Source organism: Pinus tabuliformis, chromosome J, assembly GCF_031772625.1.
Source record: "Pinus tabuliformis cultivar Carrire ecotype Pingquan chromosome J, CPIR1, whole genome shotgun sequence".
Lineage (NCBI taxonomy): Eukaryota > Viridiplantae > Streptophyta > Pinopsida > Pinales > Pinaceae > Pinus > Pinus tabuliformis.
Window position 1 is genome coordinate 476398769 of NC_142295.1, and position 14583 is coordinate 476413351.

The window sequence follows — 14583 nt, forward strand, 5'->3', positions numbered from 1 at the left end:
ATTTGAGTGTTTACCCCTTTTGAGGAACAACTGCGAAGAGTGATCTCACTAGCCATCCTTGTAACATTGCCGTGATTGGAAAATTCCAAACCTTACCTGGAATCAGTTGCTACCCAATTTTATCACTCATTCCTCAAAAGACGAGTCTCCTTTAAGCTCTTTTCAACTGACTCGTAAAATATGAAAAGATTGTCGAGCCATTGGCCGCTCCAGCTCGTTATAGGGACCGGAAGTGCTATCCCTCCTCTAAATTTTAATCTTTTTGGACCTGAGGGATTATTACACAAAAATATCGTGTGCTTGTTTTGTTCGGCTCATTAAAAGAATCGAAAACTCATCCCTTCTGTATTGTTTTATAGTTTTTCGGACTTAAGGGATTAGATGACGAAAAAGGAATTTTGGAGTTTCCTTTACGTTCCTTTTCAGACTCTCTAAAATTGAAAAGGACCGAGTTATCTTTGTTGTTAAACTCGTTAAAACTTAATAGCGACAAACTTGTCCATAGCAGACAAGAACGAGTTTCACTATCTAGGCTCGTTAAAACATAGCGATGGGTTTGCCCGAAGGGAAAATTATAGAACAAGCATATGTTATCCTCCTCAAGCTTGACAAAAATAAAGAGGTACTGGTCAGCAATGACTGGGGAAAATTGGGAAGAAAACTTGAAGAAACTTTGTTGGTAGCAAGTCGCTCTTGAACATGACACTTTCACTCCGCATCCAAGTCAGGTTGGGTTGTTTCATTCACCGGTCACATCACACCATCCACATTTAGGGTTAATGCTACCAATCCATCACGTCAGTGTCGCCGATATGTTCAAGAGAAGTCATTCAGAGAATTCACCTGTGTCTCACCCGCTACAATACATTTACACTCCATTCTTTCATGACCGCCACCCTGAACCTTATGTCATCAGATCGTTTTCATCTCCATTAAAATCATTTGCTCCATTCCGTGTCATTGATGTGGGATTCATTAAGGCCCTCCTGTGACAGATCGCTTCGTGTCGACATCAGCTCATTATCCAAGAAGCCTATCTAGGAACACCCCATTCAGTACTTTGAAGCTTGCATGCCTCAATGGCAAGTTTATCACTTCTGGCGACAGGTTTACATCAATGGCCTTCGACCAAAAGATTTTGCGTGGTGTTCGACGCCAAGTCCTTTATTCACACCACGTGAATTGTACTGCAGTACCTTGAGGGTCATTATCATTATCGGTGATTCGTCTCGCGCCTGTTAACAACTTACATCGTTGGCTGGTAATCAAGTGATGTCTTTCCATGTTCGACTCCAGAACATCTCTCACGTGGATAGACTTGTACTTCGAGTGAAGATCGAACGAGATTGAAGACCCTGGATCTAGTTTCATCCATCCAGGCTGCGATATATATTTAGGGAAATAAAGACATCAAATGTACATTATTGCTGCACAGATAATCATCTAATCAAAGGGATGATGACTCTACCAAAATCATCAGTCTACACTCAAACGATTGTCTGTCCTATGTAGATGAAAATGAATTTATAAAGCTGAGCATGGGAATGCCTGCCTCAGCTAGATCATGAGAATATTATGAAGATAATGTATTGTATTGTATCTTATTACAGGTCTCCTCTCAGCTTGAAAGAACTTCGGATCCTCATAATAAAGCATTTCACCCGACATCAAAAGATTAACGACCTCATGCTTTATGGGGCAACTGTTATAGACATTTTTGGGCACTACAACCCCAAGCATAAAATGTCCATAAACCAAGGGCTCCTCAGTCCCTAAAAGTGTTGTTCTAACCCCTAAAGGAACAAGGTCAACTGATTACAGCTTCTCCCAGAAGTTCTCCATGAAAAACTGCTCAAAACTGGTCAAAACAGGATCATTTCAGCTGCTCCATAGGCAAAGTGTGTTGCATCTCACCTAAATACACTGTGTGGGTGCATTGCATTTCAAAAAGCCCTTCTATGGGGTGCGATGGGCGAGAAGTGACAAATGGAAGTGTCATTCTGCGAGGTGGAGAGGCATGGAATCTTCCAGAAACTTCTCCTGTGACACTTGCCTCTCTGAATTCGACCAAGGATGAGTAAGAGATCATCAATCTCCAAGTGGAAGCAAGAACTATCAGAGGGAAGACATTAATCAAATCACAAGCTGACTCATCTCCCTTACAGATATCTATATATGGATCCCTCATCCCAGAGATCTAGAGGCTGGAATTTTGCATATTGTAAGGAATTGTTGTTGGTTTCTCGAGACAACATCATAAGTGTTGGGTGATCTAAGCTTTGTATGAGGTGAAGAAGGGTTTACTGGCTGAGAGGATGATGCTGGGTCAGAACAACTAGTTTTAACTCGGCTCTTTCTTGTTTATCAATAAAATCTATTCAAGTTTTCCTCCATACTCTTGTGTCATTTATGTTTTATGCATTTGTATGGTCAATTTACATCTTATCTTAGATTGTTTATGATTATAGATCCATGTTCTTGTATAGTTTTATGCTACTGTGATATTATAGGTACTCTGTAAAGCTGGGCGTACAAGGAAGCAAGTAGCAAAAGACTATCAAGAGAGAGAGGAATCGAACTAGGAGATTAGCGCAAGACAGAGGTTGGTCTTCTTTGTTGTTCTCTCATCTATATTTCATAAAAGAAAAACAAAAGTAGCTTTACTTTGTTTGTTCCTAAGGTAGCTACCACACCTTAGTGGGATAAGTAGTTCTGTGTAGACACTTTTCCCTGTAACAGTGTAGCCCTTTTAGTTGGGTGGAAGTTGTGCCCAGGTCCATGCCTTCTTCTGCACAGTCTTTATCCTCTACCTCCTATCCTGTAGACAATTCTTGGCCCTACCCTTCCTACATTGTTGTGGCCCCTATTGTTTGCACTGTTGTTTCTACTTTGACGGCCTTTGCCTGCTCTGTGGCTGCCTCGTGGACTGCCCTTACCTCTGTTGCCACTTTTTGATTGCACCTCTTCTCAGCCAATTGCATGACGCACAACTTGGACTCATCCTTTCTTTTCTGTGCTGCTGTCCTATCCAACTCTACCAAATTTGGGCTGTGCCACTCGGGAGGCCATGATTCTAACACTGTAAAAATTGCATCATTAGTGGTGATGAAGGGGAGCTTGAACCACTGCTACACTGGATCCTTCCGTGCCTTGATGTAAATATTATGCATGTCCACCTTGAAGTCTACAAAGCTCCACAGACTATTATGCACTGTGGGGGACAGGCACAACCTTCTATTAATCCACATATGGATGCTTGCCTCTATGAGAACCCAAAAGATCTTCATATCCCGAATCTGCTTCGTGTCCTTGGTAGCCCAGAGCAACGCATACTTTGCAGCCTCTCGTAAGTCGTGCTCAATGATTTGGAATTGACTTTCCTCTGGCAGTTCTCTCGTTACCAGCAAATTGGACAAGAGAAACCATGCATAGTGGAAGGTCTTACCCTGCTCCTGGGCTTCCTTGCACTTGGTCAATAATTCCTCACAGAGGAACTCGACCGAGTTGAATTGGACCCCCTCTATGCATTTTGAGCCAACGCAATTACTGGCACTGGTACTTCATCGTCGTGGCATTTTCTCATTACCTTCCTGGCTAGGAGTTTGGTGGCTACGCGCACCCCTTTATCTTTGATACTGCTGATAGCGTAACCCCTCCTTTTCTTCTTGAGCTTGTATTTCTTCTTCATGGCTTCCGTGAGAGCCAAATTGCCATTTTTTCTTGCTATTTTCACGGGGTCTTTTCCCTTATGGGGAAGCTGAGAAATTTTGTGGATTAGATTCGTCATGATGGGAATAGGCTCCTCCAGCCATAAGTACCCATCGTGCACCAGGAAAAGTAGCTACTTGATGATGAAAATAGTGATGGACGCATAGTGAAAGTGTGGAATCCATAGTAGATGAAGCAATCCAACCTTCTCCACACCACACAACCATTTTCGCGGCTCTAATGTTGAGACTAGCCCCTCCGTTTTCTGCTTCATGAGGCTCTCCCTCTCTAAGTGTGGGAACTTCTCACTGTCCGTGGGGTCCCAATATTCAAACTTCATTGTGGGCATGCGGCCCAGGTGTGAGCCCTCAAACACAATTCCATTAGGGAGGAGCGGGGTCTAGAGTGTGCTCTTGGTGGCATCCAGATCCTTTGGTATCTTAGTTTTCCATTTTCGTAGAGGGACATACTCAGGGCGCACTGGTTCGATATCCTCTTCCAGGTCCTCTGCTTCCTCTATCTTAGTAATGAGAGTCTACAGGTCCTCCTCATTTTCATATGTCTTAATGGTGATAGCCTTTCCCTTTTCTTCCATTGAGAGCTTACCAAACTGCAGATTCCTCGGGGACACGCAGACTGCTCCCACTGCCTGGTTATATTTTTTCGGTCTCGGCATCCAACGTGATTTTGGGATTTCCGGCATGACCCCAGTATCTTTGGGAACATCATGTACCATGAGGTTCTACGCAGCCTCGTCAGTGGTTCCTTATGCAAAGCTCAAACCTCTCCTGGTAGCCACCATCTTGCTTGAACTATCTGTCGTCATTCGTGAACTTTGGGGCTTGAATATCGCTCAGATCTCAACACTTTGTGCTCTAATCAAATGCTCAAACCTCAAGTGAACAAGTTTTGTCCCGTGGCTAGCCCCTGGAGTTTTATAGCACCTTTTGAATTCAAATTTGACCGTTCCCCCCAATTCTAGGCCATCAATGCTTTCTTGGCAGCAGATTGTCCCAAATCTTGCCCTTGATTCACGTCTTAAATGCTTGTCGCTTGCTCCCTTTTGCCTTAAATTAGACATCCCGTCATGAATAGTGACACCAATGGTCACTTCCTAGCCTATCCACTTGGCAGCACAGCCCCCCGTGCGCGGGCATGAACCTTGTGACATGTTGATTCTACACGCATCCCCCTTATCGCGCAGCTCCCAAACAAACTCTTTTATAGTCCCGCACTCTCTTTCAAATGCTTGGTGCACTGAGACTATGCTTCCTACAGCTAGTCAGGTGGTCGCACCACCTGTGCGAGGCTTCAACTCACCCTCCAGTATAGTCCATGAAAAACCATCAATTTCCCTCGCGACAGCCAGCGTCGGCCGTTCTATCATATGTAGTGCACTTACCTAGTTACCACATTTGATGAGATGCGGTCGTAGCCATGGTAGCAGAGTCATAAATTCTTAACGATAGTCTTCTAATTTAGTGGTATGATCATCTGCACCTTGCCTTGTCATCCTTGGTTTATCGATGAGACATGCTTGCTTGATCTCATTTTCTAGCCTCTTGACCTCAGCATCCATCCTAATGCTTTTCTTCCTTAATCGTACCTGGTGTTTTTTGAGTTAGCGAAGACTAAGGTTCCCTTGCCGAATGGCTTCCTGAACCCTTATGTGTTCGACCTCACATAACTGTGTGATTTATTTGTCCTGGTCTTTGCACACTGTCACATCTGCAGGAGCTATTACATGTGGATTCCTCTTTGCATTCTCTTCACAATTTATGATCTCTACTTTGTTCCGCACCTTTGGAATCGTTTCCACGGTTAGGGTTTTGTGCATGGTCCTATAGGCCCATCGAACCGCTGGTATATGCAGGTCCCAATCAGTGCATCTCACCTGGTGAACCCTGTTCAATACTTCGTACACCCTATTGAATGCCTCTCCGTGGATAATTGGTAGTACGCATCACCTTTCCTGCTGCTGCAGTTTGTTTTGATTCTCTATTCTGGGAGTGGTGTGTGCTTGTGTGGGATGTACAACATATGTCTGTACTCATCAAGAAAGGTGGGCATGCAAGTTGTTCTGCACCTGCTGACTGGCTCGCATTCTGAGCTGGGGTTTTCCAAAGTGTAGGTGCATCATCCTTCTACATCCACGCTAGTCCTCAAAACTTCCTTGATGTGTACCCCACCATCATTCGGGCATCACGCACAGTGCCCACTTTAGAGAATCGAACTGCTGCTGTTATGGTACTGCGCTTTCAAATTTGTTCAGGAATTCATCCACCACTGTCAACCCATCATATGTAGACAGATCCCTTGCCTCTGTTGTCATGTAGCACAATGATCTAACATCATGTTTCAATTAAGCGTTGTTACTTCATGCAGCCGATTCTGCCAGCGCTATATCTCTTCATCTAAATCTAAAGTGCAGGAGCTTTCGCGCTCCCACGAAATCCTTCCATTTGTAGTTGGATTCACCCAATCCTCTTCTCGTGCGGTTATATTATAAATAAAATTGAGATCATCATCACTATCATCATCGTGCACCGGTTCAGTGTATTGCGCTACTTCGGTTGGATCTAGTGGTACTACTATGCGTGGTGACTTTTTTTCAAAGATCATTTTGTGCTTCTTCAAATTTATGACTCCATTCATATCAGTGGTCTAGTCTATTCCTAGTAGTGCAAGATAGGGATTACTGTCATCAACAATCTCTATCACTTCAAAATCCGCTTGTGTGCTCGCACTTTCAATATCTATTGTTACCACTTGCAATCTTCCCATTGGTAAGATATTCTATTGGCTCACCATTCGTAACTGAATAGGAGACCACTGTAGTACGTGTCTACCCATGTGTTCCCATGTTTGTTTTGATAGTACATTGACATCCAATCTAAGATCCAGGATTACCTGATCCATTTCATATTCGTCGATTTGCGCAGTCAACCTCATTTCCATTCCTTTGTGCAATGCATGCTTTCCAAGTTTCTGGACCATGCGCGGTTCTCTTGACCTCGCGTACCGAGTGATAAGTTCTTGTAGTCCTTTTACTGCCTTGCTATCATGTAGTAGTTTCATGCATGTCTCCAGAAATGTAGTGAGCATTGAAGGATCCATCCCTAGTTCTAATTGATCCTTACTACCTGAAGTGGAGGCCTTCATGAAGCTCTTCTTAGCTTCCATGAATGTCTCCTTCGTGCGTTCTAAATCAAATTTGGGTTCCTTTGTAGGAGCCTTGTGAACCCACACACTTTCTTCTGACTACTTACCTTTATCATCGTGAGTGGTCATACCACTCCTGAGCATCATGTTTACGTTCGGGTCTTCTTTGCATGCTTTAGACCTCATCATTTGTAGATTCTGAGTTGGAGGGGGCTGAAGTACCCCTTTTTCACGCAGTCTCGCTATCAATGTAGGGTATTCTTCTACCTCATGACGAAAATGAGTATAGTACAAGCATGATGTCCTTATCGAGTTTGTACAATCGCGGGCATAATGCCTTGGCCCTCCACAATTATAACAAATTAACTATCTGCGACCCCTTCTTGGTTCCATTCCACTTCAACGTCGACTGCGCCCCTAAAATCCAACACACGCCATTCCTGCAGTTGAGTCGAGGGCTTGCGTTTCAGTCTACACCCTGTAGGCAGGAGTATGATCCATCATTAGTTCGTAGCTTGTGCAAGTGCGCTCATCATGGCCTATCGATTTGTAGAATTTACAAAACAATTGTTGGAACATCTGCATATACTTCTGCAATAGATGACAATTATCCATAGTGTGTTTTCCTCCTATCTGACAGATCGCACACCATAATGCAGGAGCTGTGCTCAGTCCCATATATGCCTCAGGTCTTAACAGCATCGGCCATCCTCCTACCAAGTAATTCACGAACACTAGACAATGTTCCTTATCATGCCCCTGGCCTTTGCCTTTTATGCACCATACCTCTTCGTGCACCTCTGGCCGAGGTGTCCTGTCTTGTTTCAAACTCTGCATTTCCAGACACAAATTTTGCAGTTGCTTGTGGATTTGTTGGACTGCCAGACTAGGGTCTTGTATAGGGGTCTCATGCAATCTCATCACCATCTCTAAAGCTTCGACCTAGGTGGAAATTTTTTGTTGTCATAGCACCGTCCTTAAGTTCAGTGTCAGTGATGCTACAATCCATGCACGATGCTGTCCATCTATCAATGTTATGTTGTCTTCGAAAATCATGCCCTTTAGTATTTGGTCTAGATCCCATGGGGTCTCGCCTGGGAGCATTGCAATCTCCTTAAACTCGATGATTGATTGTGTTTCTGACTTTGGTCTGCTAAATTCCCTATTCAGCACGGTTTGGATTTCTGTGATTCCTGCGTTTGGATGGTCATTAGAATGCTTGATGTACCATGTTAAAGCGTGATCTTGCAACGCACTCACCAGTGTAGCCTTCTTGATATTGTCATCCATGACACCTTGTGCTTCCCATACTGCTTTTACCATGAACCAAAATTGGTTTGGATATTCATTCCCCACTCCTCTGAATATCGGTAGTTTGATCGCATTGGCCATACTGAATTGTGTTGGTGGTGGAGGTGGGGTGGGTGGAGATGGAGGTGAGGAGGGTGAGATGGGTGGCGGTGTAGGTGGAGGTGGTAGGCACAGAATTCGATGCCTTATCAGACTGACCACACTTCTTGGAGAGACTTTCAAAAGCTCTTCCTCACTTTCCCGCGAGGGGGAAATTAAGGGATTGGTTTCCAATTCTTCACTACTTCTGCTTCTATAGATATTCCCACTTCGCATAGTCCCAAACATTAGTTTATTCACATAACTCACTTTTCACACGATAGCATCTTAATCCAAGTGTTCAAATATTTGATATACTTACCTCATGGTCCCTTGAGGAAACGTCGCTCTGCCTCAATGTAGCTAACAGTCGTATCTACCGTGAAATCAATGATAAATCCTCCTATAATTCGATCAATCCAATGGTCCACAGCTCGCGTGATCTTATCTCCTGACGCTTCTAGTTTGCATACTAATTCTGGAGTCCACCAGATTGGTTTGCCAAGCCTACACCTTCCCTGACTATATGCTAGCTTTGCAATCCACTCATATAGCTTAGAAGGAAAGGATGCAAAGAAAATTTCATGGATTTCCATATACAAGTAGCGCTCCAACCACTGTTCCTTAGATACTCACGGATCTCTATTTTCCTACGCTATGAACTCGTGAGTATTCTTGTCCAACCACTCTTCAATTTCCTTCTTTTTTGGATTCTAGTGACATGACATTAGACATCCCTTATGCAGATCCCGGTCGTGGCAACAGAACTATTTGTTGGCTTGTATGGGCTTAACCCAAGTTCAGAGGTGATTTAGCCAAGCAAATCCCAGTACTACTGGCCCTTTCGGTAACATTCCGCGGAGCGCAGACTGAGGTCTCACCCGAAGTAGTATGGGAGGGTGATAGAACCAAGATTCTACACCCTGGGGATGTTTGATGAGCTTCTGGCTGTCCACGGTTTGATCCTGCATACACGTCGCTGCGTGCACCTATTAGTCCCTAGCAACTTGTGATGCTTCCTTCAATTAGCCCTACTCGAGGCGCGATCTATATTATACCCAAGTTCCTTTCTATTTAACCTATTATTACCTGGTTACTTAACTTATCTGTGTAAGACTAGTGATAATTGACAGTATATCCAGCAATCATATAAGTGTGTGTGATAAACAAAACATTATAAATATAAAGAATGCAATACTCAAGCAGATGCACCGAATTTGGAATCAACTTCTCTTTATTATTCTTCACTGAAGGTTACAGACTCGACACTGCCTTGCGCACTTAGCTGCAGGGGTCTGCGTGCTTAGCTATGGACTCTACTAGGCCTCTGTGCACTCAACTACAGAGCCTCTTCCTACTACTATGACCTAATACACTTAGACTCTTACTCTATGCTCTATCTTCGCTCCTTAGCTTCTTAGCTGTCCTTTACAACTTAGAGCCTCGCTCTACTAATACAATCCCATGGTCCACAGACCATGGGTAGGCCAACATGACATTACATAATTTACAATACTTAGGGTGGAAAACCCTATAACTCAACCTATACTTCGCGCTCCGCGCCCGCAATTTGTCGAGTCTTACAATACATTTTACCAAAACTTGGGCTTTGAGCCTCAAAACATGTTGTGGGGGGATTCCATGCCGAACAGAGAGTGAATGTGTCCAAAAGGCTCCAGAAAAATAAGTTGGGTTCGATTTGGAGCACGCGAAAGAAATGTTCATGGAAGCAAAGAAAAGCTTCGCTGAGGCCTCTACCTCAGGAAGTCAGGATAAGCAGTCTGAGGAAATGGACCCATCCATGCTTATACCTTTCTGGAAACTTGCATGAAGATGTTGCGCAATAGTAATGCCATGAAAGGGTTACAAGTCCTGATAAATAAGTGCACTGGTAAAGAAAATTCTCCTAACAGACCTTTCTAGTTAGAAAAATTGGTAAGCACAATGCAAGAACATGGCATGAGATGAGGCTCACTGTGCAAATATGAGAGTATGAAATGGATAAAGTTATTCTGGACTTGGGGTAGGATGAAAATGTATTGCCCAAATAGACATGGGAAAGAATGGGGAGACCTGCGCTGCAGTGGTCTCTGATTCAATTGTGGATGGAAAATCAATAGAATACTATCCCCATGGGAAGATTCTAGGGAGTGAGAGTAGATATTGAAGGCGCGAGCGCGTTGGATGATTTTGAAGTGATAGAGATTGTCAATGAAAAAAATCCCTACCTCACTCTCCTTAGGATCGATTGGGCTATTGACATGAATGGGGTAATCAATTTGAAGAAGTAGACAATGCCATTTTTGAGGAAATCGCTCCGCGTAGTAGTACCTTTGGACCTTGCGGAAGGGCCGCGCTACACTAAAACAGTCCGCGATTATGAAACTGACAATGATTTTGAACATATCTACAAAATAACAATGTAAGACCAAGGTTGGATGAATCTGATAGCCAATGGATGCATTGTATGGGACCACGAAAGTTCTTGTACATCGAATTTAGATGAAGAGTTGGAGCACTGGCAGAATAGGTTGCATGAAGTATCTACACTGTGTTGTAACATGATGACTAAATCCTTGTGCTGTGTATCATTAGAGGCAAGGAATTTACCTTATTATGATGTTCTAACTGATGTAGATAAATTTTTGGATGCATTTGAAAGGGAAGTTCTTGAGAAACATCGCTTCCAAGCACTGGATTTTGCATTGCGCGCTACGCCCGCATGATGGTGGGGTAAACATAAAGACAATTTTGATGGATGGCGCAAGTATAGAAAAATGATGTGGTTGCAGTTTGGTCACGTAAAAGTGAAATTGATAGAGAAATGTGATGGGAGGAGTTATCCGCGCGATCACTTGGCGAAATGGACTAATGCTTATGGAGCAGAGCCAGAACCAGAGTGGGTACATTTGTTCTGTCATACTTTGGATGTAATACCAATGAATTGGTACTTGGAAACAGAGCTCCTCCACAGCACTGATGAGTGAGATATTTTGAGATAGGGATTATTAATGACATCAAGATTCAAAGATGGATTAAAATGCATTGATGAAGCGTTGCAGGAGGTCAAGGAAGTGATCTTCAGAATCTCATAAGATCCCTTGGATTTGATTCAGCCAGATTGGACCACCCAGCTGTGCCATGCACTAGAGTGCTACAACGTGACTGCTAAAGAAGAAGAGGAGGATCGAAGGAACATTAATATCCCAGAGGAAATAGGTTACTGCGAAGTTGAGGGGCCACAGATAGAGAATCCATATATCATCATGCCACTAAAAACCAAATAGGTGAACATTAGAATAGTGGTGAAACCAAAGTTTGCAAAGATTGGGGACTATTGGGATGATGCCACAGTAGACAAGGCCACTGAGCTGCTCTACGAATATCAGGATTTGTTACCCATAAAGTTTTTTTACTTAAAAGGCATCATAGGCAATTTGGGAGTGATGAGAATAACTTTGAAACTAGATGCAAAGCCTGTTAAGTAGAGGCCATATTTCCTTAATCCTAAGTAAAAGGAAAAGGTCTGCTTAGAGTTGGACAAGATGCTGGTAGCAGGTATTATTGAACCAGTGGAAGAATCTGATTGGGTGAGTCCAATGGTAGTTCAGGAAAAGAACTAGAATGATGAAATAAGGATTTGTGTAGACCTCAGAAAGATAAATGATGCTTGTGTTCATGATCCTTTCCTAACTACATTCACAAATGAAGTGTTGGATAATGTTGGCGGGCAGGAGGCCTATTCATTCACAGATTGGTTCTCTGGATACCATCAGATAAAGATCATGCCAGATGATAGGAGTAATTCTACCTTCACGACCGAGTGGGGATGCTTTCAGTATATGGTAATTGCTTTTGTACTTAAGAATGTGTGGTAATATTATCGCGTGTAGTCATTACGGCATTCAAAGAGTTCATTCAAAAGATTTTGGAGGTATATTTTGATGATTGGACAGTGTTTGGACTAGTAAAATTCCATGTAGCTAGTTTTCACTTGATGCTGGATACATGCCGAAGGTATCAGATCACACTAAACTTGAAGAAGTGCTTATTTTGTGTCCGTTTCGGAATTGTGATAGGTCATGTAGTGTGCAGACAAGGATTAATGGTGGACTTTGCTAAAATCACGGTCATAATTAATTTGGAGGTTCCAAGGAGTGTTAAACAACTACATGAAACACTGGGTCATAATGGATACTATCGAAAGTTCATCAAGAGTTATGCTCAGATTACCACACCGATGGAAAGGCTACTAAAGAAAGACGCTACATTCTGTTGGGATGAAGAATGTCAGTGGAGTCTGGATGTATTAAAGGAAAATCCTAGTCTTCTCGGATTGGAAGAAGGAATTTCATGTGCATGTGGATGCATCATGCATTGCACTTGGAGTAGACTTGCTGACACAGGCCGATGAAGGAGAATTGGATCACCTGATAGAATTTGCAAGAAGGAAGCTATCTAAGGTTGAAAAGAATTATTCAACAACAGAGTGCGAAGGATTTTCTGTGGTGTACATGCTCCAGAAGTTCAAGCATTATTTGCTAGGTGGACACTTTAAGATGTATAAAAACCATTCATCATTAAAATACTTGGTCAACAAGCCTATGCTAGGGGGGAATATGCAGATGGTTGCTGTTGTTTTAGGAGTATGATTTTGAAGCAATTGTAAAGCTAGGGCAATTGAATGTAGGGCTAGATCATGTGTCATGCATTGAAATACGAGAGGAGCTTACCAATTTGGAGGAAGGGCTTCTTGACATGCAGCTCTTTGCGGTGCGCATAGAAGACAATCATTTTGCAGACATTATCCACTTCTTGACTACGCGATCCAGAAGGATACACTAGCCAAAAAAAGAAGGAATTGGTGATGCACATGGAATATTTTTCTGTTGTTGCAGGTCACTTGTATAAGATGAGGTCGGACAAGATACTGTGATGCTATGTGCCTAATTTTGAACGAAACATATCTTAGCTAAAGCTCATGGAGGAGCTGCGGGAGGCCATTACGTAGGAAAAGAAACAACGCAAAATAGATTACACACTGGGTTGTGGTGGCCAACATTGCATAAGGATTCCAAAGCATATTGTAGGGTGTGCGATGCATGTTAGAGAACCGGCAGGCCATCGCGGAGGGATGAGCTGCCTTTGAATACACAGGTATCATTGCGTCCATTTGAGAAATGGGCAATTGATTTTTAGGACCGATTCAACCTCCAGGGAAGAAGACGGTTGCGTGATATATCATCACCGTGACCGAGTATTTGACCAGATGGGTGGAGGAACAGTCGTGAAGGACTGTATAGGGGCAACAATAACAAAATTTCTGTTTGAATATGTGTCGACCAAGTTTGGTTTCCAGAAGATTTTAATGAGTGATCGCGGTCCGCACTTCCTCAATGAGAGAATCAACACAATGACAGAGGAGTTCCAAGTTTATCATCAAAAGAGTACACCATACCATCCTTAGGCCAATGGCATGGTTGAATCATTTAATAAGATATCGGAGAAAACATTGGCAAAGGTTTTCAATGCATAGAGGACTGATTGGGATGTGCACCTACAATCTATGTTGCGGGCTTACAAAACTACTTGTAAGAAGCTTACTGGTTATACACCTTTTAGGTTGGTTTATGGCATAGAGGCTGTGATGCCTATGGAGTACATTGTGCCTAGTCTACGCATAGCAGCATTCACAGGGATGGCAGACTGCAGAGCCTTAGGAGAGTGGATCACCCAGCTGATAGAGCTTGAAGAAGATAGATTCTTGGTTGGATTCCATTATTAGGTTCAGAAGGAACGCGAAAAATATTGGCACAATCGGCACATCAAACTGTGCACCTTCAAGGTAAATGATTTAGTTTTACTATATGATGGTAAGTTTGATAAATTTCTAGGAAAATTTCAGATGCACTGGCTTGGGCCATATGTTATCAAAGAGATTACCTATGGTGGAGCATTTCAGCTTGTGAAATTGAATGGAGATCCATTTCTGGAAAAGGTAAATGGAAGTTGATTGAAGCCACACACTAAGGATATGGTCCGATGACTACATGATAATAGCATAGTCTTAGTACTCCAGGTAGCTACAAGAAGGCACAGGACTATAAAATACACTTCTCAGATTGTAGAGCTGCGCAATGAGAGGTCTGTGCAAAACAGGAGGATGTCACAGTACGAAAATAAGCGTGAAGGGAGCTATGCTATAGGAATGGAGACCGAGAAGCACGACAAAAAAGTGATCATTACCATCACTGTTCATGATTTGACTGCCATAAGATGGTTAAGATGAACGGGTGGCCAGAATTTAAGGCATTTAAGGTTGAA